The 25,279-nt window shown below is 40.8% G+C and overlaps 1 protein-coding gene across 1 annotated transcript in view; it reads right to left on the minus strand.

Annotated features, from left to right (window-relative positions):
* Positions 1-25,279, minus strand: part of LOC126101366 (odorant receptor Or2-like) — a 160,811-nt gene that overhangs the window by 127,770 nt on the left and 7,762 nt on the right. The gene's annotated exons all lie outside the window — the stretch shown is intronic.

A 25,279-nucleotide genomic window follows, 5' to 3' on the forward strand; every position in this document is an offset into this window, starting at 1 on the left:
AAGAAAGTTAAGTGACCACCTTCACGTAATGCGTCGTGGGCACCCAGCTGCGTGAAAAGCGCCTGGAAAAAAGCCATTAGTGTGTGCCTTTCAAAGGCACAGGTGGATAAAAAAAAAAGGGATGCCATTATCCTCGCTATTCACATTCCTTTGTAGAAAGCATCGTAAATACGACACCCTCAAACTTGAAAACATGATTACACTTTAGAGTTCTTAATTTATGATATTTACTGAAATGAAATGATGAGAAACATTTCATGTCTATTGTCTTTTTAGTTGAGAGATTTTTTTTTCCTTTGGAGACGCCATTTGCGTAGTCAATGACGTTTCATATGTTGCTTTATATATATATTTGCTCATTTCGTTTAGTATCTAGTTTCTAGCTGCACTGCAGCATTGGTTAAAATAAAATTTAATAGATGTACTAATATAAATATTTTATGCCTACAGATCCAGTAAAAAATAACTTTATAATGGATGTACTCAAAAAAAATGAGGGAGCACAAAAAGACATTTCCCTTCACAGGACTTGCATAAATAATTTTTTTACGATTTGGTAACTTATCTGCTAGTGTAAGTTCTCGTGATGCATCACTCTAGTGTTAAGATGTGACATAGGTATTAAACATGGCCATTTTTACTGTAATATTTTTTCTGCTTGAGCTTTTTCATGTTTAGATATAAGTTATTGCATTTGCTGCGGCTGTTTGCCAGGCATAGTGCTACTAAATTTCACTTTGTATTATTCTGTTAAGCTAGTTTTACTGCTGATTTATTTTTCTTGTTGCTGCACATTGGCTCATATTAGTTGTAATGTTGCATTGCTTGGTAATTTAGATTTACTGTAGCTTGCTTTGCAATTTTCCATTTTTTTTTGTCATTGCTGTTTAGTTAATTGTTTTGTGCTGCTGCATTGCCTCGTCCCTTAGTTTAGCATCTGAGCTCAGTAGATTTAAGTTAGCTTAAGAGGGGGTAGACTATATAAGAAACTAATTATGATGGATTGGAAGAAATGCATTGAGAAGCTATAAGAAAATGGTTTGGCCAAAAAAGTAGTGTACAGTGGAGAAAAACTATTTTTGAAAGAGGATATGAGCAGAATACAGTAAGCATGCTTGGATAGGATTTTTTTGGTGGAAACAAATGTTGAAATAAGAAAAAAAAAGATCTATGGAATTAAGTTTTGGGTTGGATTGCAGTACCAAATGTTACTCTGAAAACGAACCCTGTCCTTTCCTTTTGTGTTATCCCACTATGTGTTTGTGTACTCTTGTGTATTTGTGCTTTTCCTGTCTTTATGTGTTTAGCTAATAAGATTTATGTTGTAGAAATTTTCTAGTACTAAGCTACATTCACTATGATGAGGAATACTGTTATCCTCAAATATAATTGGCATTAATAATATGTTATTTACCTTGTAAATATGCTTAGACATTATTTATCTGTTCTGTTTTGTTGCTCATGTGTGCAGTTGATGTTTCAAAAGTTATTCTGATCTTTTATGTATGTACTTACGTCATAATTCCTGTAACACTGATGTATCTGTTTATTTCTATTATTTTGTAAAGCCTGTGTTACTACAAATGTTATCTGTATTATTATGTTTTTAATGATGTATTTTGTACCTTTGTTATTGTATTCTTATGTTATAAAATTGTAATTGACAGCAGTTCATCAAATTAAGTAACTTGTAAGTTCCATTTCACTGCACACGTTTCTGTTGGTCATACTATATGGACAATATGTGAGAAGTATGGACTGTTAGTGTTTGCACGTGTGTTAATAATTCAGCAAGGGAATGGATAACAGCATTGCTGGTTCTAAGGACAATTCCAAAAACTTTGTGAGTTATGGACTTGCTATATTGTCCGCAAGACCCTTCGATGGTGATTGTGCACCTGCACAGTCGCAGCAGATAGCTGCTGGCCATCTCTACATGGACTACAGTGGGTCTACACCTTTGATGATTCATCAATACCATTATCTCTACAAGGACTACAGTGGGTCTGCATCTTTGATGACCCACCAATACCATTATTTCTACAAGGACTACAGTGGGTCTACACCTTTGCTGACTCACCAGTACCATTATTTCTACAAGGACTGCAGGGGGTCTGCACTTCTGGTGGCCCACCTATACTATACTCTCTACCAAGACTATAGTGGGTCTGCTCTGTGATGACCTACCTACGAATATTGTTCAAAACGTCGAATGACTCAGCTGTGGGTTTGCTCTGTTGTGGCCCATTACCTGTCAGCATGTCAAGAGTCAGCACTGTCTTTCTGTTGGAAGGACAACACTACTTCTTCAAGACTGCAAGGAAATCCACTACTTCCGTGTGCATTGTCTTTTACTACTCAGACTTTGAGAAAAAAAAAAAACACTGTAATTTTACTGTGATGAATGATCAGGACTGTCTTTATGGGACTGTGAGAAAATTTTAGCTTTTGGCCAACATTGTATTAATAAGTGTGTGCATTTTATATCTTTCTTACTGTAATTATGAATTTTTTTTTCAAATCTGTATTGGCCTGTGCCCAAAACAATTCGTAAAATTTTTTGTGGGGAGCATAGGGGCTATGTAAGTAGGCTGTTTATGTTTTCTTATTGGCAACGTTACGTAGCGCTCTGTATGAAAATCACTGGCTGTGCTGTGTGCAGCCTGTGGCTAGTTTGCATTGTTGTCTGCCATTGTAGTGTCGGGCAGCTGGATGTTAACAGCGCGTAGCGTTGCGCAGTTGGAGGTGAGCCGCCAGCAGTGGTGGATGTGAGGAGAGAGATGGCGGAGTTTTGAAATTTGTAATACTGGATATCATGAACTGCTATATACATTAAGACTTTTGAACACTTTATGACTTTTTGAGGTAAATACATTGTTTGTTCTCTATTAAAATCTTTCATTTGCTAACTATGCCTATCAGTAGTTAGTGCCTTCCGTAGTTTGAATCTTTTATTTAGCTGGCAGTAGTGGCGCTCGCTGTATTGCAGTAGTTCGAGTAACGAAGATTTATGGTGAGGTAAGTGATGTGTGAAACGTATAGGTTAATGTTAGTCAGGGCCATTCTTTTGTATGGATTTTTGAAAGTCAGATTGCGTTGCGTTAAAAATATTGTGTGTCAGTTTAAGCACAGTCATGTATAATTTTTCTAAGGGGACGTTTCAGTGTGTGATGTCCTTAAGTTAGTTAGATTTAAGTAGTTCTAAGTTCTAGGGGACTGATGACCTCAGATGTTAAGTCCCATAGTGCTCAGAGCCATTTGAACCTTTTTTTTTTTTTTTGTAGATATAATGCAGTGTATGCTTTGTTTATCGTTGCCATAGCTCTGGTTTGTATCACTGCCTCTAGCATTGTAGCACTATTTTGAGTTGCTCGTCGACTAAGCAATTCATCTACGCTCCGTAGCCTCATGCTGTGCTCACCATTCGATACCTCCACTCCTGCCGCCTGTTGCCATTACCAGCGAATAATGTGGTTGCGTGATAGACATTACGTTGGACGTCGAATGCCATAAACATCATTGGCTTTTTGGGACCTCTCACTCAAGGGGGTCCTTGTAAGTTTCACGAACGTTTTAAATACTTCACTAGAGCGCCAACCATCGAGACCTGCTGTTAGCGCAACCAGCTAGAGCGGCAGACCATACGCCCCTTACTGCCCTTAGACTGCTGTCATTTTTTTTTATTTTTCACTGCAATAAGCTCATAAATGTATCCGTAAGTAAATGGTCATTGCTTCATCGTTCCTTCTTATATCTTGATTGTACCGCTCCATGAATGTACCATAAGTATTACCATTTTTTTAACCTTTGTATTGACCAACTACCGTCACGTAACATTTCACTTCCTCTTCATTCTTTGTTGTTTCGAGTTTGTCGAATACTTCTCCCTATGTTATCTTTTTCTTCCTACAGTCCATGTTGTTCTCTATTTCTTATTTTTTCTGTATCGGAATCTTTCAAAATTCAGTATTTTATTCCTAAACGCGTTTCTTTCCGTTATTGCTGACTCGTTGATGTTGTTTATTTCTAATTCTTTTCTTCTTTCTGTAATCTGTGCCGAAGTCGGTTTCCTGAATTATAGGTGCATTTGCTTCGTTAGCCTGTTCACATTCATTCAATAGAGGTAAAAAAAAAGAAATTAAACTTATCTTTGCCACTAGTTTTGAATTTTTTTCTATATTTCTTTAGATATCCTTGTTACTCCTCATTTTATAACAATCAGTAGTTTGTATTGCATCCACTATTTTCCTCATAATCCGTCTCTCAAGTGCCTCTATCCTGTCCAGGTTGTAGTTCGTCGTTAGGGATTCAAGGGCATACAAACATCCTCGTCTTACCACTGTAGTATACTGTTTTCGTTTTCTTTTTCTAAATATGCATTTCTCGTTTTAGATATTTTTTCCAAACCACATGCTCTTTCCATAACTTCTAAATCTATTGCAAATGATTCTAGTCCATTCTTCTACATAGTTTCCACAAGATATTCAAAATTACTAACTCGCTCGATTTTATATATTTCTATGTAGTTTGGAGCATTTTTTATATTTGTTATGAACTTCATTTTTTCAGCGGAAATATTGAGACCAGTCCTATTTGCCATTTTATAGAATAATTAATTGGGTAACTGCCTCTCTCAGATTCTCTGGAAGTACTGCTAAATCGTCTCCAATAGCCTGACAGTTTACCTTAATTCCATCTGTTTTCCTTCCCAAAAGTACTTGTTCAGTTTTGTGATTTTTTAGCTCCAAATACCAGATCCTCGCAACTTTTTTTGTAAACGCATTGAAATAGTGAACGAAATATGTCACCCGTTTTTATTTTCATTGCAGTGATTGTCATTATTGTTATTGTTCCTGTCCGATGAAATATGTTATACATGTTTAGATGCAAAATTTAAAAAAATGAAAATGACGTCACTCGAACGTAATAGACTTTTAATCTACTGGTTGCTCTAACGTCGCTGCTCGACGGATGGCGCCCTCGTAGGGCATTCACTCAACAAGCTAGCCAAACATTGAACTTTTATTCCTCAATACGCCTGAGAAGCTTACAGTACAAAAGCAACAGTTTTACATTAAGTATGCGCTACAATCACGCGAAAGATGAGCAAATTCGGTGACCTGTTAGTTGTGTGCTTCCCTTATATGATCTGCTCAGAATCGCATGAGTGCTTTACGTGTTGAGGAAGTCACCTACATCAACAAATATACATTCACATATATAGGCTGCATATTTTTTGTCTGGGACATACCGTTACAAAATTAAACCAAAAATCGTTCCCATTACCTTGGTTCTGACAAAGGGTTTCGGGAGGTTTTCATTGGTCTGAAATCAAATGCCGAAGCTAGAAGCCATCTCCCCTCCCAAATATTCCTCCTTTCCACTACCAGCTTCCCTGGTATTTGGCCAAAAGCTCCCTCTCCTCAGTGGGTCATTACCTGAACAACCAAATCTAACATTAGAGCTAGGAAACGATGGTTAAAAAATGAAAAAAGCTCTCTGTACTAGGAGGAAAAGTTATTAATCTAGGTGTGACAAAAACGGTAGGCTCGGGCAAGATAATTCTTACAGACATACACTCTGCCACGAAGGATTTATCCGTATGGCAGGGAAATTGGTAGATGTGACGTACATGCACAGACAAACAAATAAGTACAAATACAGAAAAGTTGGACGAGTTTTTCGAGAGAAAGAGCTTCACACATTGAGTAAGTCAACAACTCGTTGGTCCACCTCTGGTCCTTATGCAAGCAGTTATTCGGCTTCGTATTGGTTGACGACATTGTTGAACGTCCTCCTCGTGCCACATTCTGTCCAAGTGTCCCGTGAGATCGTCAAAATCCGAGGTGGCTGGAGGGCTCTCCCCATAATTTTCCAAACGTTCCCAATTAGGGAGAGATCCCGCGCCCTTGCTGGCCAAGATAGGGTTTAACAAGCACGAATACAAGCAGTAGAAACTCTCGCCGTGTGAGTACGGGCAATATCTTGCTGAAATGTAAGCCTAGTATGGCTTGGTTTGAAGGGTAACATAACGGGTCGTAGAGTATCATCGACGTACCGTTGTGCTGTAAGGGTGCCGTGGATGACAACCAAAGGGCTGCTGCTATGAAACAGCACCCCAGACTATCAGTCCTGGGTGTCGAGCCGCATGGCGGCGACATCAGATTGGCATCGCATCACTGTTCAGGGAGTCTCTAGACACGTCTTCCCTGGTCATTGCGGCTCAGTTCGAAGCGGGAGTTGCCACTGAAGACAGTTCTACTCAAGTCAAAGAGATATCAGGCCGAATGTGCCCGACACCACTGCAGACGGCCATATTGGCGTACAGTGAAGCATTAGTTGCACATCGGATAAATGATGAATCCGGGACTCTGAGTGCCTCTCTAACGATTGCTCGGTCCTCGAGTTCTGTCGTGTCTCTGGGTGGATCGCTTGCTTCTTGACGTTATGTTCAGCCATGGTTCACCCATTCCTGCCAACATCGTCGAACAGTGACATCGCTCAGTGGCATGTCGAGCGATTCGTCGATTACTCCTGTCGGCCTCTTTGAGCCCAACTACACGTCCTCTTTCAAATGTTGGTACGAGTATCTGTAAACATTGTTCAAGCTCCTGCCTCAGCTGAATAGACGGAATGAAATTCGCAAAGACTTCATGTTTTGATATCGACATGCCCCTGTTTACCATCCTTGCCAGCTGGGTGGTGAAACTGCTCTTCAGGGTCACACATTCATTCATCCATTGGCAGCCAAACATTACAGTTTCTCTTTCTCCGTCGTACCTTCATGAATATCAGTTTGTGGCCATCTTGCATAAATCCTTCTATGTGCGTCTTTTTTTTTCTTTTTTCCCCAGAGTGTATGTTCTGTTTCAAATGATACCAGCTGTAAACGAGTATTTGCCTTCATTCCTTCCTTTTTTTTCTCCACAGCCCCATTCTGAAGCTTTCTTTGTGGTAACTGTAACGATGAAACTTTACATCATCATTGCCCACAGTTGGACTAACTATAGGCGGTGATGACATAAAGTTCCAGCATTACAGCTTGGCTAGTCTGAACCATAAATAGCACTTCAGAATGAGGCCGTACACCAAAACTACCAGCGGAGAAAGACAAAAGTAAAAATGAACGTGAATTGTTATTGTATACGCTTGAATGTTTACTATGTACGTCTACGTTTTACAAGGGGTGCTGAAAAGTTTCTGGCTTTGTTACCTTATAGTTGAAATAAAAAAAAACAAATGGGGACTCATTTGAAATTCTTAAATCTTAAGATGTAGCTACGTAAATATCTGGTTTTCACTATTCGTACAATTTGTCCTGTTGTAGGTGATAGCCAAATGACAGAATCATAAGCATATTTCTCGTCATTTCAGAAATGGCCATCATGAAGTTTTTGTATCTCCAGGGAAAGTCCACTAAGGACATTCACAATGAGATGTCACAAACACTAGGAGAGAAGTGTGCTTCCTACAACTCTATGAAATCTTGAGTATTTCGTTTCCAGACTGGCCACTTCATTGTTGAAGACGAGTCCCGCGGTTGTCGCCCTCAAACCGCAGCAAACACTGCAAAATCCGATGCTGTCCTTCAGCTGATTCTTCAGGACCGACGAATATCCGCCAAACAAATAGCCGCGATGCAGGACATCTCTCTAGAACGTGTTGGTTTCATTATCACCACAATCCCTAGACATGCGCAAGCTTTCAGTGAAATGGGTGCCGAAATGTTTGAACTGTGATCAACGGAAGCAAAACGCTGTGACATTGACAGCCATTTTGTTCCATTTCGAAGGTCCAGAGACATTTTCGGTGATGTTAGTGACTGAGGATAAAACTTGTTCTTCACATTTATGACCATTAAACCAAGGAACAATAAAATAAAAATGTACCACAGCGGGTCCCCACGGCCGAAGAAGTCGGGCAACCAGAAATAGCCCAAAAAAGTGAAGGAATCCGTTTTCTGGGACAAGGACGGCATTATGTTGCTGGGCCAGTTGGAGGAAGCAATTAAGAACAAACACCGAGGAAAGTTGACCGTAGGTATTCTTTTGTTGCTTGTTATCGCACCTGTACACACGTCCAACGTTGTGGCTTACAAACTGACGAAGATGGGCATGCAACTAGACAACCATCCTTCCGAACTGGAAGGAACATCTGAAGGGTAACCGTTTTCAGGGCATTCAAGATGTCAATGGGGCTGCGGAGGACTCGTTTCGTGACCGACCCACATGACTTTTATTTGCACGGACTAGAAAAGTTGCAGCAACGATATGACAAGTGTATTAGTCTCAGGAGAGAATATATTTAATAAATGGATAATTTCAAAATTCTAGCTTTCTTCTTTTTAGGCAAAGCCTGGAACTTTTTAGCATTCCCCCGTATTTATCATAACTGTGAAAGTATTAGTCTTCTATTCTTATTATTACTCTTGTCCGAAGACCAGTTCGAAGTAGCCCTCCACGCTAATCTTTCCCGTACAAGGTTCTTCTTCTCTGTACAACTACTACAATCTCCATCTCTTCCAACCTGCTTACTGTCTTCTAGCCCTGGTCTCCTTCCACATATTAACCCCCCACACTTTTGTCTATTACCAAATTGATGATACCTTCATCTCTCAGGGAGTGTCATAATTCTTTTTTCCCAGTTCGAGTCAGAACCTGCTCATTACTTATTAGATGCATCCATTTAATTTTCTCCATTCTTCTGTAGCACCACTTGTCGGAAACATCTATTCTCTTCTTGTCGGAATTGTTTTCCGTCGACGTTTCAATTCCTTACAAGGTACCTTCAGAAAAAAATTCCTAACACTGAAAATTACTAACACTTAAAATTTATATTCGATGTCAAGAAATTCCTGTTTTTCATACATTCTTTTCTTGTAATTGCCAATTTGCTTATTATATCCCCTCTACTTCAGTCATAATCAATTATTTTGCTGCCAAAATATCACAACTGATCTACTACTTTTAGCGTGTCACATCCTAATCTAGTTCCCTCATGTCGCTTTATTTAATTCGATAACTGTGCTTTACTTTCGTTGATGTTCGTCTCCTAATCCCTCCTCAAGACACTATCCACTCCATTCAATTGTTTTTCCAAGTCATTTTCGTCTCTGAGAGAATGACCATGTCATCGACAATCCAAAGTTTTTATTTCTTCTTCCTGAACTTTGCTGCAAATTTCTCCATAATAACCTTTACCGTTTACTAAATTTACAGACTGAATAACATCGGGAATAGGCTACAAACCTGTCTCATTCCCTTCTCACTTACTGTTTCGTTTCCTTCACTCTTGTAAACGCAGTCTGATTCCTGTGCAAGTTGCGAGCAACTTTCCGCTTCCTGTATTTTATGCCAGCTATCCTCAGAATGTCAGTGTATTCCTGCCAACATTGTCAAAGATTGCTCTAAATCTTCCATTATGGTAGGTCTTCGGTACGTGACGAGTTTGTAGAAGCTAATGCGTCCCAAAATAATCAGTGCTTACGTGCGCTCGAGAATTAGGCCTAAAAATATACTACAGTTCATAGGGTTTTAAATAAATGCCTTCATTTTTCGGGTTACAAATTGCAGTTACTGCACGCTATCAGCCTGACTGATAGGCCCCAAACTGTTCAAGTTTGTTACAGATATGCTTAATGAGATCGACTGTGATAAATGATTTGTGAAGAAGATTGTGGTTAGCGTGTAATCACTTTACATGTCTGTGATCATGTTCATCGCTATAACATCAGAATATGGGCTTCTGAAAATCCTCGGACTGCGGTGAGTACGAATGTAATACCCCTAAGGTGAACATGTGGTGTGTTGCTGAGCAGACGGTGACGTCAGACAGTTATCTTGACTTGTTTAAGTAGCACGCAGTGCCACAGATTCCGCAAGGTGTCATCTCTTAACAATAAGGCGCTCCTCCACACTACGCCAATAGTTCCTGGATATAAAATTTCCCCACCGGCGGATAGGAAGGGGTTGTTTTAGGTCATGCCATCACGATCCCGAGACCCAACGCTATTTGTCTTTTACTTTTGGGGTTATGTGAAGCAACGTGTGTACAGTGAGCGTATCAACGACATTAATCATTTAAAACAGAGAATCAGAGATGCTATTCACTCTGTTGCAACAGATGTCTTTACACGTATATGGAAAGAACTGGAATATCGTTTAGATGTGTGTAGGGCAACAAATTGAAGCCACATAGAACAGCTCTGAACAGGTATGCATACTTGGTGAGTTTGTCTTTCATTTCCATCTTGTTTCACATTTTTATCTTGTTTCATTGCTTTTCTGTGACCGATTAAAGCTTCAGCATGACTCACGGACGCATTGTATCGCCCCGTGTTTTCCCACATTTCTCCGGAACCCAAACCGATCTTCCTCGAGTTCTGCTTCTATCAGGTTTCCCATTTTTCCGTAAATAATTCGTGTCAGTGCTCTTCAACCATGGATTATTAAAAACTGATGGTTCGGTAATATTCACACCTTTCAGTACCTGCCTTCTTTGAACTTGGAATAATTACATTTTTCTCGAAGTCTGAAGGTATTTCGCCTATCTCTTGTGTCTTGCACACAGGTTGAATAGTTTTGTCATGGTATGTTCTAATAAAAATCTCTACTCCAGACGTCTTGCTTCAACTTGGATCCTGCAGAACACTACTGCATTCTTCTCGCAGTATCGTGTCTCTCATCTCATCTTCATCTACTTCCTCTTCGTTTTCTATGAAGTTGTCTCGAAGTTCGTTCCCTTGTATAACCATTCTAGATTCCTTCCACTGCTCAGCTTTCACTGCTTTGCCCACTACTGGCATGCCACCTGAACTCTTAATATCCATACAGCTGCTTCTCTTTTCTCCAAATGTCTAATTTTGCAATGGGAGGCATCTGTCTTTCTTGTAGTCATGCACGCTTCTACAGCCTTATATTTGTGCTCTATCCATTCGTGAGTATCCACTTGACACTTTCTGTCAATCTCATTTTTCAAATGTCTGTGTTGCCTTTAGCTTGATCCATTTGCTGCTTTTTTTTATATTTCCCCCTTCACCTTCCGCACGATTTGCAACGCTTTTGGATACGTGTATATCATAGTTTGCGGTAATTCTCCTTGTCTGCAAGTAAACATTTGGTGTACTTAGTCCCTTTTGGGGATGTGCCTTAGGATCTTGAAGTTCGGGTGAGGGCTGTATAAGGCGGCAGATTTAATTGGCACTGTTTAATTTTTTGTATTAATATACAGCTGCGATTACTCCGTTTTCATGTTCAAGGTTAATAACTAGCGTTGGCACGGTTCTTTTCACAAGTCATATCATAGGAAGCAATGTATTGTAATTAACTGTTATTATATTGTGTACCGAATTGCCACGGATATACAAGATTTAAATGACACAGATAACTGTTATTAATATATTCCACGGCCAAAGCAAAATTCGAAGCAGGCGTAATCTTTGCCCTTTGGTTGTAATCTTCGGCGATAAAACGAGTTATAATATCGCGGAAAAGGCTTTGCTGTTGTAATAACAACTTTAATTATTGTCAGTTAATTGCAGAGATGTTTCAATGATATAATTCAGTTTTCCAGACGCTTCAAGATCGAAGATAGTTCCACATGATCAGGTTTCATTTAGTAAAGGCCGTAGTGGCAGTAGTGTTTTTATTTACTGTAACTTGCAACAGTTTGTTAATATTAGGTTGAGGCACAAGTTCGTAGCCTTTTTGGTTTTGCATGTTGGTATTTTGTTTGCTATGGGTTTGTTTATCGATTGTCACTTTTTATCTGTATATCACTGTTGCTACTTGCGTTTATATATTGTCATTCTGTCATCTAGATACGGTGAATGGAGCTGTGGAAGCTTGAAAGTGGAGTGCCAAGTTGAGAAATCGGAATATTTCCGACTTATTCTTATGTTTCAGTTTAATAGAGAGAAGACAGCAGCGGAGGCTGCCACAAACCACAAACATTTGCGCCGTGTATGGGGATAATGCCAATGGACAGGGCACGGCAAGAGAATAGTTTTCTCGTTTTAAGAAGGTTCGTTTTGACATTGGTGACTCTCTACGTTCAGGAAGACCTTCAGGGTTTGATGAAGATCGTTGAAGCGCATTAATCCACAGTTATCCACGTAAGTATACTCTAGTAGTGACAAATCAACTGTCCCACGCGAAAAAAAGGCCAAGTGCAGCAAGGAAGAAAGTTATCTTCCATCAAGAGAATGCGCGCCCGCACACATGTGCCGTTGCCATGGCAAAATTACTCGAACTAAGATATGAATTGTTGCCACATCCGCCTTATTCACCTGATATGGCTCCGTCAGACTTCCATCTCTTCTCGAAACTGAAAATTTTGCTTGGTGGATGAAGATTCACTTCAAACGAAAAACTGATACCCAGAGTTGACAACTATTTTTCGGGCCTGGAGGAAACCCATATTCGAGGTGGGATCAAGGCACTGGAACAACGTTGGACCAAGTGTATTAATCTATAAGGAGACTACATTGAACACTGAAAAAAGTTTCAGTGATGTAAGTTCTTATTTTCTATTCCGTTCCGAGAACTTCTCAAACCACCCTCGTAGCTTTTCTAGAGCCTTGCATGTTAAAAGAAGCAAACTTATTTCTTTATAGGGTTTCTGTTTAGTGCTGACTTGAGCATCACGATGGGATCCACAAAGTTTTGTTACATAGTCTAACATCGTCTAACTCCTACCAAACGCTTAGTATTTTTTGACATGGTCTAGGTGTTGGTGTAAATCTTAAATAAAACAGACGTGAGTAGTAACGACAACGTGGTACCCATACTTCTTTTCTCTTTCTGTTATATATTTTGATTTCTCTGACACTCGAAGTGGGCTCAATGATTTCAAAGATCCTGGCGGTACATTTTGTGTACGTTGGTCAGACGTCGGGTAAACCACAGTAATGGTGGTGGGAGTAGTTGATTCTCTAAGGGTCGCACTGAGTTTCCAAGGGCATGGGATCGTAGCGTGGAAATACTAAAGCACCAGCTACACCCCAGGTTCTTGTAGATCAACTAACTAATCTTTAAACAGATATTGTCTTCAAAAGAAGAAACCATAGACTATACAAATTGTTGTTTCACTGCAAGCAATATGTGGAGAAAACTAAACCTCTGTTGTGTTAGTTTCCTGCTAAATGAACTGTGGTGATATTACGAGCTGTTGTTAATGTACCATGCTTAATGTACCTGTTCGAAGTCACTCTCTCATGCATGTGTGATCTCGTGCGTGCTGGGCCGCATGCTAGCATGAAATGTTAAAATACTACCTGTTGCCATGATGCCGTAATCGCAGACAATGGGCGTGCCCTTAAATGATTTAAGATCCCAACACCGGCAAGTACGCTGCACGATCTTACGTCCTTTGCCGAGAATCCTCAAAATGTCAGCCTCCTAATCTGCAGCATGTGTTGACACGCTATAAATGTAGCATTTCATTAAAAACATTCTACTTACTTTCACATCTACATGCATTCCCTGGAAATCAGTGTGCAATATATTCCTGAGAGCACATATAGAATCTCTTTAGTGTTATTCTCATGGCGTGTTCACTGCACGGACGTTCGTCATTTTTCATCGAAGTCGAAAGGCATGCTCACTTTTATAAATTAAACTTATGTTACATAGTTCATTGCGTATCTGGCCTAGTTGTGCTCTCGAGCTCTTCCTGTACAAAGAAAGCTGTAAATTTGCTGAATTTTTTAGTTTGTTGGGTCACTTCAATTACGAAATAATAATAGTTCATTACTTTATTCTTCTGTATGTTATCACGTTCTGACAACTGGTTGACAATATTTACACTACTTCCAAGTAATTGCGATTTTTATCTTCTCACGTGAGCTACGAAATTCCAACTGTTGTTACGTCTGCACAAAACATGTCTACTTCTCAGAACTCGACAAGACTCTTTCTTAGAATTGCACTTCCATCCAAGTGCAAGGAAAAGATCAAACATTAATTTTTAGGACAGGGAGTTTAGATTATTAATATCACTGACAAAAACATTATTTATATAAACTGATACATAGTAAATAAAATTTTGAGTAAATAAATTTACCGATTTTTGTGATAAAACATCAAAATTATTCTAATCACATAAAATGCAAACAGCCAACATTGTCAAAAGCTTTCTCTAAGTCTACAAATGCTAGAAACGTAGGTTTGCCTTTCCTTAATCTGTTTTCTAAGATAAGTCGTAGGGTCAGTATTGCTTCACGTGTTCCAACATTTCTGCGGAATCCAAACTGATCTTCCCCGAGGTCGGCTTCTACCAGTTTTTCCATTCGTCTGTAAAGAATTCGCGTTAGTATTTTGCAGCAGTGACTTATTAAGCTGATAGTTCGGTAATATTCACATCTATCAACACCTGCTTTCTTTGGGATTGGAATTATTATATTTTTCTCGAAGTGTGACGGTATTTCGCCTGTCTCTTACATCTTCCTCACCAGATGGTAGAGTTTTGTCAGGACTGGCTCTCCCAAGGCTGTTAGTAGTTCTAATGGAATGGCATCTACTGCCGGGGCCTTGTTTCGACTCAGGTCTTTCAGTGCTCTGTCAAACTTTTCATGCAGTATCATATCTCCCATTTCATCTTCATCTACATTCTCTTCCATTTCCATAATATTATGCTCAAGTACATCGCCCTTGTATAGACCCTCTATATACTCCTTCCACCTTTCTGGTTTCCCTTCTTTGCTTAGAACTGGGTTTCCATCAAAGCTCTTAATATTCATGCAAGTGGTTCTCCTTTCTCCAAAGGTCTCTTTAATTTTCCTGTAGGCAGTATCTATCTTACACCTAGTGAGATAAGCCTCTACATCCTTACATTTGTCCTCTAGCCATCCCTGCTCAGCCATTTTGCACTTCCTGTCGATCTCATTTTTGAGACGTTTGTATTCCTTTTTGCCTGCTTCATTTACTGCATTTTTATATTTTCTCCTTTCATCAATTAAATTCAATATTTCTTCTGTCACCCAAGGATTTCTACTAGCCCTCGTCTTTTTACCTACTTGATCCTGTGCTGCCTTCACCACTTCATCTCTCAAAGCTACCCATTCTTCTTCTACTGTATTTCTTTCCCCCATTCCTGTCAATTGTTCCCTTATGCTCTCCCTGAAACTCTGTACAACCTCTGGTTCTTTCACTTTATCCAGGTCCCATCTCCTTAAATTCCCACCTTTTTGCAGTTTCTTCAGTTTCAATCTACAGTTCATAACCAATAGATTGTGGTCAGAGTCCACATCTGCCCCTGGAAATGTCTTACAATTTAAAACCTGGTTCCTAAATCTCTGTCTTACCATTATATAATCTATCTGATACCTTCTAGTATCTCCAGGATTCTTCCATGTATACAACCTTCTTTTATGATTCTTGAACCAAGTGTTAGCTATGATTAAGTTGTATAGTACGCCGTTTTTGAGATAGCCTTGATATATCTATGCATACCCATTAATTTTGTATTGGCTTCCTCAATTTTGTCAGCAACATATAATATTGCTGTATTCTAAAATTTGACACCTCACCATTTCCAGCTCCGTTAATTTAGCGCTAATAATCTTTATTTTTGCGTCAATTTACACTCGTATGTGCTTTGCACCCTTCGAATGAGTGTGCAACACACTTGCAAATTTGTTCATAGTCTACAGCATACTAACACAATAACGTTTTAGTACACTGTTTTTTCTTTTACGCATAATCTCATCGATGTTCCTCTGTACCGGTCTTAATTCAGTTTCCTAGTTTTATCTATAACAAGAAAGCTATACCATGATGTATTTCAGCAATCTCCTTAGCACACTGAACTCGCATTCGGGAGAACGACGGTTCAATCCCGCGTCCGGCTGTCCTGACTTAGGTTTTCCGCGATTTTCCTAAATCACTCCAGGCAAATGTCGGGATGGTTCCTTTGAAAGGGCACGGCCGACTTCCTTCCCCATCCTTCCCTAATCCAATGAGACCGATGACCTCGTTGTTTGGTCTCTTCCTCGAAACAACCCAACTCAGCAATCTCCGCATATGACAAAAAATTCGTTGAGTGACATGTTGGTTTCTACAAGTGCTTGGTATATATGCTTGAAACTCAGGTTGGCATGTTTGAAAGAGGTAATAAGTTTTTCATTATCCCACTCCAACTAGTTTGGGATCCTAGAATATGTCTGATTGAAATAAAATATTTGGACTTGAATATGGTGATTGGAGCAGAACTATCGCCAGATCTCATCCTGATTTTCCATTGCTATGTTGTCAAATATCATAACGCTGTTCGGCTTTGCTTTTTCAGGCAGTGGAATATCGCTGCTTTTGCTGAATGTCAATGCCCTCAAAATCCTGCGGTAGCTGATATTTTTGGCTGGAACAGGGTTTCTGAAAATATATATATATATATATATATATATATATATACATGCTCAAAGCAGACTTCTCAGAATGCGCTAGAATGAGATTAGTCTTCCCACAGCCTAAAGGCCTAATAATCAAAGCACGTATGTTATCCAGGCGTAGTTGTCCATTCTTTATCTGGTTTCAGGTAGCATCATTGCAGGATCATTCACCTACCACAAAACTCCTGTAGTGAGGCTGTTTCGTCCAGTCGATCATGGTGGTAACTGTTCATTTACACTGGAATGCAGTGGATTTTATAAAATAACTAACACATGTATGGCTCTTAAACTTTATAAGCTCTTAGCTGTAGCTGTGTAAACAAACTTAAATAAGATTGTAGTCCTATGCCCGTATCTAGTAAAGTTGAATCATACATCTCCATCTCCATCGATGCACAGCAAGCATCACAGAGCTGTACTATGGTTTTTTCCAATGGGTGGAGATTGCTTCCCAATGTCCCATAGAATCGGTAGATGCATATGACTGCCATCCTGGACGACACTCCCTACTTCATGTTGTATTGCATAGACGGCACACATGACACTATTAGAGGTCTGCCCCTGCATATACATGCATTCTCTGTTGTTAAATGTTCAAACTGTTTCAAGGAAGTCTCCTAAAGAGATTGATGATCGACCAATATAACCATCGAAGAGTGAACCTTACTGTGGAACAAGGCTAAAATCTGCATTTGCACATCACTTAGCCAACGCCATTCATCCATGGATAATATTAGTTTGATGTCATTAAATTAAGGTTTTCAAATGTTATTAACAGAAAAACTCCTAATTCGATATCATACCGACACTGATGCACTTACAGCCACTGGTGTTCAAACAATAAGTTTGATTGAAGAACACTATTTCCACGTCAGGTGGGTGCTTTTGGAATGACCTCACCTCGCCTGTGCGATGCACGTAGCCGGATGTGGCTATTACAAGCACAACTGTCTGAGAATAGGATGGAATGACCTTGAAGGTAAGAAAGTGCTGACAGATGCTGAGTCAGCGAATTCTGCCAGAATTCCCAGTGACCCATTACATTTCTCTCTGCCCCTTATCACTTGCATTTTGGCCTCGTATTCATCTTGGCCCAGCGTGAAGTTAGTCACAGCCTCTCCATAACTGTGTACCTGACTGCCATTAAACCCTTTAATTTTACAGTTTGACGCCTACCACCTTTCATCCTTAACTTTATGGCACCCCATCAAAGAAATTTAAGCCCTTGTACCCTGGACACTTTGTCACAGCAAATTGCATTATCGAGCAGACATTTAGAGCTGTGGTCAGCGGGGCTCGCAGTAGCTACTGCTTCTTGAAGACAGGAGCAGTGGTGGTCCTTCCGTCCTCTCTGTCGCTTAACGTACTCCTTCCAAAGCTATCCATCTTCGACCTTGTGTTCATCTTCTTACAGTTTCGCGCTATGTGGCCTTCCACTTCACAGATGAAACAGTGAATATTTTTCCTATGAGAATTTGTGCTATGTTGCCAGTTCTTATGACTGCTGGTTCCTGAGTAAGCTCCGAATACACTTCTACCCAGTCCGATATCAATTTGAGATCTCCATAGCTCTTCAACAAATCGAACTTCTGTTTGTATCACTTCTTCAAATGTCTCGCGACATGCCAATCTTATTGCTCGATCGACTTCACTCTGTAGCTTGTTCAAAAAGGTGTTTAATGTCCTTTGTCCAGCTTCAAACAATTTTAGCTCGTTGTGTGAATTGTTCTCACTGAGCTCGTATGTGATGGCAGTAACTTTCCGAACTCGAGCTGCAAAATGCTCAGTTGATTCCCCATCCGAAATACGCATGCCGTGGAGTTGCTCCCTGTAAAACCTTGCCGTGTTTTCCTCTTGTACCGTCGCAAAAGTGTCTGTTTAAATTCTTCACAGGTAGCTGCACGACTGCAAGTGGTACCACAAGTGGCGAAATCGAATGCATCATCTTGGAGTCGCAGTTTTGCCACAGTTACTTTGTCTGAGTCACTCCTGGAGCCTAAATGAGCTGCATTTTCCTGTTTATTAAAAAACACGTGAGCATTCTCATCTGATCTGCTGCGGAAGACTGAAACTTTATTGATTAAAGAAAAGTTCTTAACTATCGCTGAGTCCATTTTACTTTCATCGGTTACACTCCGACGGCTGCTGTTTACTGGATCCACGCCCCTCCTATCTCCCGCATCTGCTTTTAATTGCTGAATTTCTGAGCGAAATCACGCTATAATAGTCTACACCTTGGTATCTGTCCGTAATGACTGATTCTACAAAGAGTACTCGAAAGAACTTGCCCCCCTTCTAACAGCAGTGTACCGCAAGAATCTAGAGGAACGGAAGGTTCCAAATGATTGGAAAAGAGCACAGGTAGTTCCAGTTTTCAAGAAGGGTCGTTGAGCAGATGCGCAGAACTATAGACCTATATCTCTGAAATCGATCTGTTGTAGAATTTTAGAACAAGTTTTTTGCTCGCGTATCATGTCATATCTGGAAACCCAGAATCTACTCTGTAGGAATCAACATGGATTCCGGAAACAACGATCGTGTGACATCCAACTCGCTTTATTGGTTCATGAGACCCAGAAAATATTTGATGCAGGCTCCCAGGTAGATGCCTTTTTCCTTGACTACCGGAAGGCGTTCGATACAGTTCCACACTGTCGCCTGATAAACGAAGTAAGAGCCTACGGAATATCAGACCAGCTGTGTGGCTGGATTGAAGAGTTTCTAGCAAACAGAACACAACATGTTGTTCTCAATGGAGAGACGTTTGAAGACATTAAAGTAACCTCTGGCGTGCCACAGGGGAGTGTTATGGGACCATTGCTTTTCACAATATACAGGGTGTCCCAGCTATCTTGTCCACCCAAAATATCTCTGGAACAATAACAGATATTGGAAAACGACTTTCACCGGTATCAATGTAGGGCTGGGGCCCACGAATGTACATATTTGGAAACATTCTAAAACGGAAGCATATGTGTTTTTTAACACAAACTTACGTTTCTTTTTAAATGGACCTCCTATATTTTTTCTTCAGCAATCCATAGCATGACAAAGCACATACACAATGGCGTTGATTGCATCGCAATATTCCCATTACATCCCGAGATATTGAGACGCGAAGTTGACGCTTGAAACACCCGACATGCGCTGCTAGCGCACGTACTGAGGCTCAGGCGTGAACCCCATGCTGCCCGTAATCGCAATGTGATTGACATGCGTAATCACACTTCCATACTTATCAAGAGGTCCGAAACGAATAATACGGTCTGCTGCCATCCTGCATTAACGTCGTACATTCCAGCAGGTATTTACCCTTGACTAGGTACAGCCAGGCCCTGCGCGACAGGCACAATGGGTCATATAACGCATTAGATAAACTTTATTTTGGATGTGCAGGATAAATAAGACATCCCGACGGGTGTACACCGGTCCGTACTGGTTCATATTGTGTACGTTGATACGTAATACGTGCAAGAGGGAAACCATTATGTGCTTATGAGAGTTGATGGCAGTAGACCGTATTATTCGTTTCGGACCTCTTGATAAGTATGGAAGTGTGATTACGCATGTCAACCACATTGCGATTACGGGCAGCATGGGGTTCACGCCTGAGCCTCAGGACGTGCGCTAGCAGCGCATGTCGGGTGTTTCAAGCGTCAATTTCGCGTCTCAATATCTCGGGATGTAATGGGAATATTGTGATGCAATCAACGCCATTGTGTATGTGCTTTGTCATGCTATGGATTGCTGAAGAAAAAATATAGGAGGTCCATTTAAAAAACATAAGTTTGTGTTAAAAAACACATATGCTTTCGTTTTAGAATGTTTCCAAATATGTACATTCATGGGCCCCAGCCCTACATTGATACCGGTGAAAGTCGTTTTCCAATAGCTGTTATTGTTCCAGAGATATTTTGGGTGGACAAGATAGCTGGGACACCCTGTATATAAATGACCTAGCAGGTAGTGTCGGAAGTTCCATGCGGCTTTTCGCGGATGATGTTGTAGTATACAGAGAAGTTGCAGCATTAGAAAATTGCAACGAAATGCAGGAAGATCTGCAGCGGATAGGCACTTGGTGCAGGGAGTAGCAACTGACCCTCAACATAGACAAATGTAATGTAATGCGAATAGATAGAAAGAAGGATCCTATATTGTATGATTATATGATAGCAGAACAAACGCTGGTAGCAGTTACTTCTGTCAAATATCTGGGAGTATGCGTACGGAACGATTTGAAGTGTAATGATCATATAAAATTAGTTGTTGAAAGGCGGGTACCAGGTTGATATTCATTAGGAGAGTCCTTAGAAAATGTAGTCCATCAACAAAGGAGGTGGCTTACAAAACAGTATTGCTCATCAGTGTGGGATACGTACCAGGCAGGGTTGACAGAGGAGATAGAGAAGATCCAAAGAAGGGAGGCGCGTTTTCGTCACAGGGTTATTTGGTAAGCGCGATAGCGTTACGGAGATGTTTAGCAAACTGAAGTAGTAGACTCTGCAAGAGAGGCGCTCTGCATCGCAGTGTAGCTTGTTGTCCAGGTTTCGAGAGGGTGCGTTTCTGTATGAGGTATCGAATATATTGCTTCCCCCTACTTATACCTCCCGAGAAGACCACGAATGTAAAATTAGAGAGATTCGAGAGCGCACGGAGGCTTTCCGGCAGTCGTTCTTCCCGCGAACCACACGCGACTGGAACAGGAAAGGGAGGTAATGACAGTGGCACGTAAAGTGTCCTCCGCCACACACCGCTGGGTGGCCTGAGGAGTATAAATGTAGATGTAGATGTAGACTGATTACCCGCTTTTTCTGCTTATAAAAAATCTGCCATCACTGCCATTCGCATGCACATCAAGCAAAGTCAGAACCTGCAGTGGTCCTGCCTTTAGTGCTAGATGTCGCTTCGCTGCATCGCCGGAGAGAAGTGCTCCGACGGAAGAATGTTGTCTGCATCAGCCTTCCGCTACTTCCACGTACAGATACCACACACGAATTCCCGTTACTCCCTGAGCCGTGTGGTGAGGTCGATGCCTCGTACCCGGCGAACTCGAACACCATCTTTAGGTATCTGGCGGAGGAACGATGGAGGTGACAGTGGGGCTGAGGGTTAAGAAGAGCCTAGGAGAGGGTGGCGCCCAAGGCGGTACGTACTTGTTTTATGTTCGCGTGGCTAGCTTTGCCGGTGTGCACATGTTGTAGCAGCGGGCCCAGTGTGTTAGCGCTGATGATGTAGAGTCCTCCGGCGGTTACTGCGGCGCGCCAGCTGTTACTGGTTCATTCCGGCCGCACCGTTTGATGAGTAGTTTCACCGGACAGTTACCCAGCTTGCTTGCCATGGTTGGTCGAAGATTGAGCTTGAGATTTGCCGCTACCTGCTTCAATGGTGAGCGTTCTTTGAAATGTGTGACAACCCACTCAGTTCTCCTGTTTCAATTACATAATGCAGTTAATTTATAGCCCTTTAAATATAGTCAGACGTGTTTGGTGACGCGCAACGATCGAGCGCCATAAGTACTGTATCGTTAGTTATTTGTTATTCTTAAAAATTGAGCCAGAATCGTAATTCGAAGTCCAATTAACTTTTTACAAAATAATTGCTTTCGAATGAACATTATCAACGTACATAGTTATTTGCCACCAAGCGCGCCATTAACCAACAACATTTTGACCTGAAGCTTATTTTTATTCGTTCTATTAAAGTCAATGACTACAATTTCGTCTAAAGTAAAGATAATCAGCGTTTAGAGCAGTTTCAGTTACAAATAAGAGTACTTCCACTTCCCCTTTTTATCGCCTTTGGTGTGGATCCTTTTATTTCAGACTTTATGACATTTATAAGCTGGAGAATCAAACGTTCTACACAAAAGGAAGCACTTCAAGTGGCGACCGTTTATCAAGACTTAAGTGCAATTTTGTTGAATTTTCTGTATATACTAATTTTACCATCGCATAACTGCAGTTTGTATTTTTTCCATGTTTCAACAAAGTGACCAATGAGGTAACATAATATGGAGAAACAAAGTAAAGAAGCAGTAAATATAAAAGAGTAATGTTACCCGCCAGGGTAGCCGAGAGCGCTAACGCGCTGCTTTCTGACTTGGGTAGGCGCGCCAGCCCTGGATCGAATCCGCCCGGCGGATTAACGACGACGGCCGGTGTGCCGGCCAGTCTGGGTTTGGTTTTTAGGCGGTTTTCCACATCCTCCTAGGTGAATACCGGATTGGTCCACACATCCCGCCTCAGTTACACGATTCGCAGACATTTGACAACACATTCACACTATTTCACGATTTACAGTAGACGCAGACAGCTGGGGTACACTACTTCCATCCTGGGGGATATGGGATGGCGGCAGGAAAGGCATCCGGCCACCCCTTACAATTGACCATGCCAATTCCGTACTTAACCCTGCCGACCCTGCGCACAATGCGGGATAAAGGCAGTAGCAAAAGAAAGAAGAAAAGAAGAAGATGAAAGAGGAATGTTGAAAAGTACATAAAATTTTCTAAAGGAAATTTTCCGATAAGGATATTTTTACTAACGTTCTCTATAGATGTTATAAAATTTTGCCAATCAGTTAAATAGTTCTAGCTTTATCTCAAATTTAGTGTTCAAATCTGTCAATTAATTACGCTGTTCATGAAGATAACTGACGCAAAGTGGCTGATTTTGTGCATACTGGAGACAATATGGAATAGTACTATTATCTTGTCTCTACAAATCGATAATTTCTTGTTCAAAATTCACACTTTGAACCAAAGTTACAATCTAGTCACATGTAGACTCGTTTTTGGATCTGTATAACAGATAGAAACAATGATGAAGGCAAATTTCAACCGTTTGTTGTTAGAACAGGACACCTTTCAATCCGCACATGATGCCTTTCACTCCTAACAGGATTCCCTAAGATCCGAAATTTCGGAATTAAAAAGTGCTTATCAGGGCATTCCTGATGGTAAAAGAAAATTAACAGACGAAGTGGGTTCAGTACAATCGAAACAATCTAACTTAAAGAAACTGTGTAGCAGTTAACCGAGAGAGTAAACAATTTCGCTGCTGATCAAAAAGTAAAACAGAAAGAATAATTTGATGTACAGAGGTGGAATTTTTATGGATTTACGAAATGGATGTCTGAGAAAGAATATCGCTCTGCAATATTACGGCCAAATATTTAATCGACGTGACTGTGTCAAGCGCTACACTACTAATGGAGTATTCAAACATTACAGGATTCTTTTTCCTATTCATCTGCATTAATTTACATTTATCTATATTTAGAGTTAGCTGCCATTCTTTACACCAATCACAAATCCTGTCCAAGTCATCTTGTATCCTCCTACAGTCACTCAACGACGACACCTTCCCGTACACCACAGCATCATCAGCAAACAGCCGCACATTGCTATCCACCCTATCCAAAAGATCATTTATGTAGATAGAAAACAACAGCGGACCTACCACACTTCCCTGAGGCACTCCAGATGACACCCTCACCTCCGATGAACACTCACCATCGAACAAGGTACTGGGTTCTATTACTTAAGAAGTCTTCGAGCCACCCAGATACTTGAGAACCAATCCCATGTGCTCATACCTTAGTTAAGAGTCTGCAGTGGGGCACTGAGTCAAACGCTTTCCGGTAGTCAAGGAATATGGCATCCGTCTGATATCCTTCATCCATGGTTCGCAAGATATCATGTGAAAAAAGGGCGAGTTGCGTTTCGCAGGAGCGATGCTTTCTAAAGCCGTGCTGAGGCATGGACAGCAACTTCTCTGTCTCAAGGAAATTCATTATATTCGAATTGAGAATATGTTCGAGAATCCTGCAACAAACCGATGTTAAGGATATGGTCTGTAATTTTGAGGATCCGTCCTTCTACCCTTCTTGTATACAGGCGTCACCTGCGCTTTTGGTTGGTTCAAATGGCTTTGAGCACTATGGGACTTAACTGCTGAGGTCATCAGCCCCCTAGAACTTAGAACTACTTAAACCTAACTAACCTAAGGACATCACACACATCCATGCCCGAGGCAGGATTCGAACCTGCAACCGTAGCGGTCACGCGGTTCCAGACTGTAGCACCTAGAACCGCTTGGCCATTACGGCCGGCTCACCTGTGCTTTTTTTACAGTCGCTCGAGACTTTACGTGGGGCAAGAGATTCGCGATAAATGCTGGGGCTCCTAAGTAAGCAGCCAATGCAGTAGAGTACTCTCTGTAAAACCGAATTGGAATCCCATCAGGACCTGACGATTTATTTATTTTCAACCCATTCAGCTGCTTCACAACAAGGATGCACAACTTGTGAAAAAAAAAAAGAAAACGAATTAGAATGTTAGCCTCTGAAAAGCGCTAAGGTCAGTTAATTGCAGGGCCAATGTTCTGAACCACAATCAGACAAATGCAAAGCAAGGCAAGCACGGTGAAGAACGACAATCCTGCAAGAAAGATACACAAATATTGTCGCCAGGTGGTTGTATGGCGAGAGTCAGAACCAGCCTGGACCTGGAACACCAGTGGGAACATCCTCGTCGCCAGTAGTTTGGTCAGCCCAGCGATAAATACCCTGGAGAAGTTGTGTGCTGAGACACAGAGCAAAAATAACGACAAGTACATGTAATAAAATGATGGAAAAAATCGCAACACCAAAAAATTATTAATGTAGAGTAATTAAATTTTGCGAATACATTTATCTAGGTAACATATTTAAGTGATTAACATCACAAAATGACAGGTTAAGGTAAGTGTAAGATAAGCCAATGCAAATGTGAAATGCTGGTACATTAATAACCGGTGTAACCGCCAGAATGTTGGACGCAAGCATGCAAACGAGCATGCATTTTGTTGTCCAGGTGCCAGATGTTAGTTTGTGGGGTGGAGTTCCAAGCCAGTT

This window comes from Schistocerca cancellata, chromosome 9 (genome assembly GCF_023864275.1).
Source record: "Schistocerca cancellata isolate TAMUIC-IGC-003103 chromosome 9, iqSchCanc2.1, whole genome shotgun sequence".
NCBI lineage: Eukaryota > Metazoa > Arthropoda > Insecta > Orthoptera > Acrididae > Schistocerca > Schistocerca cancellata.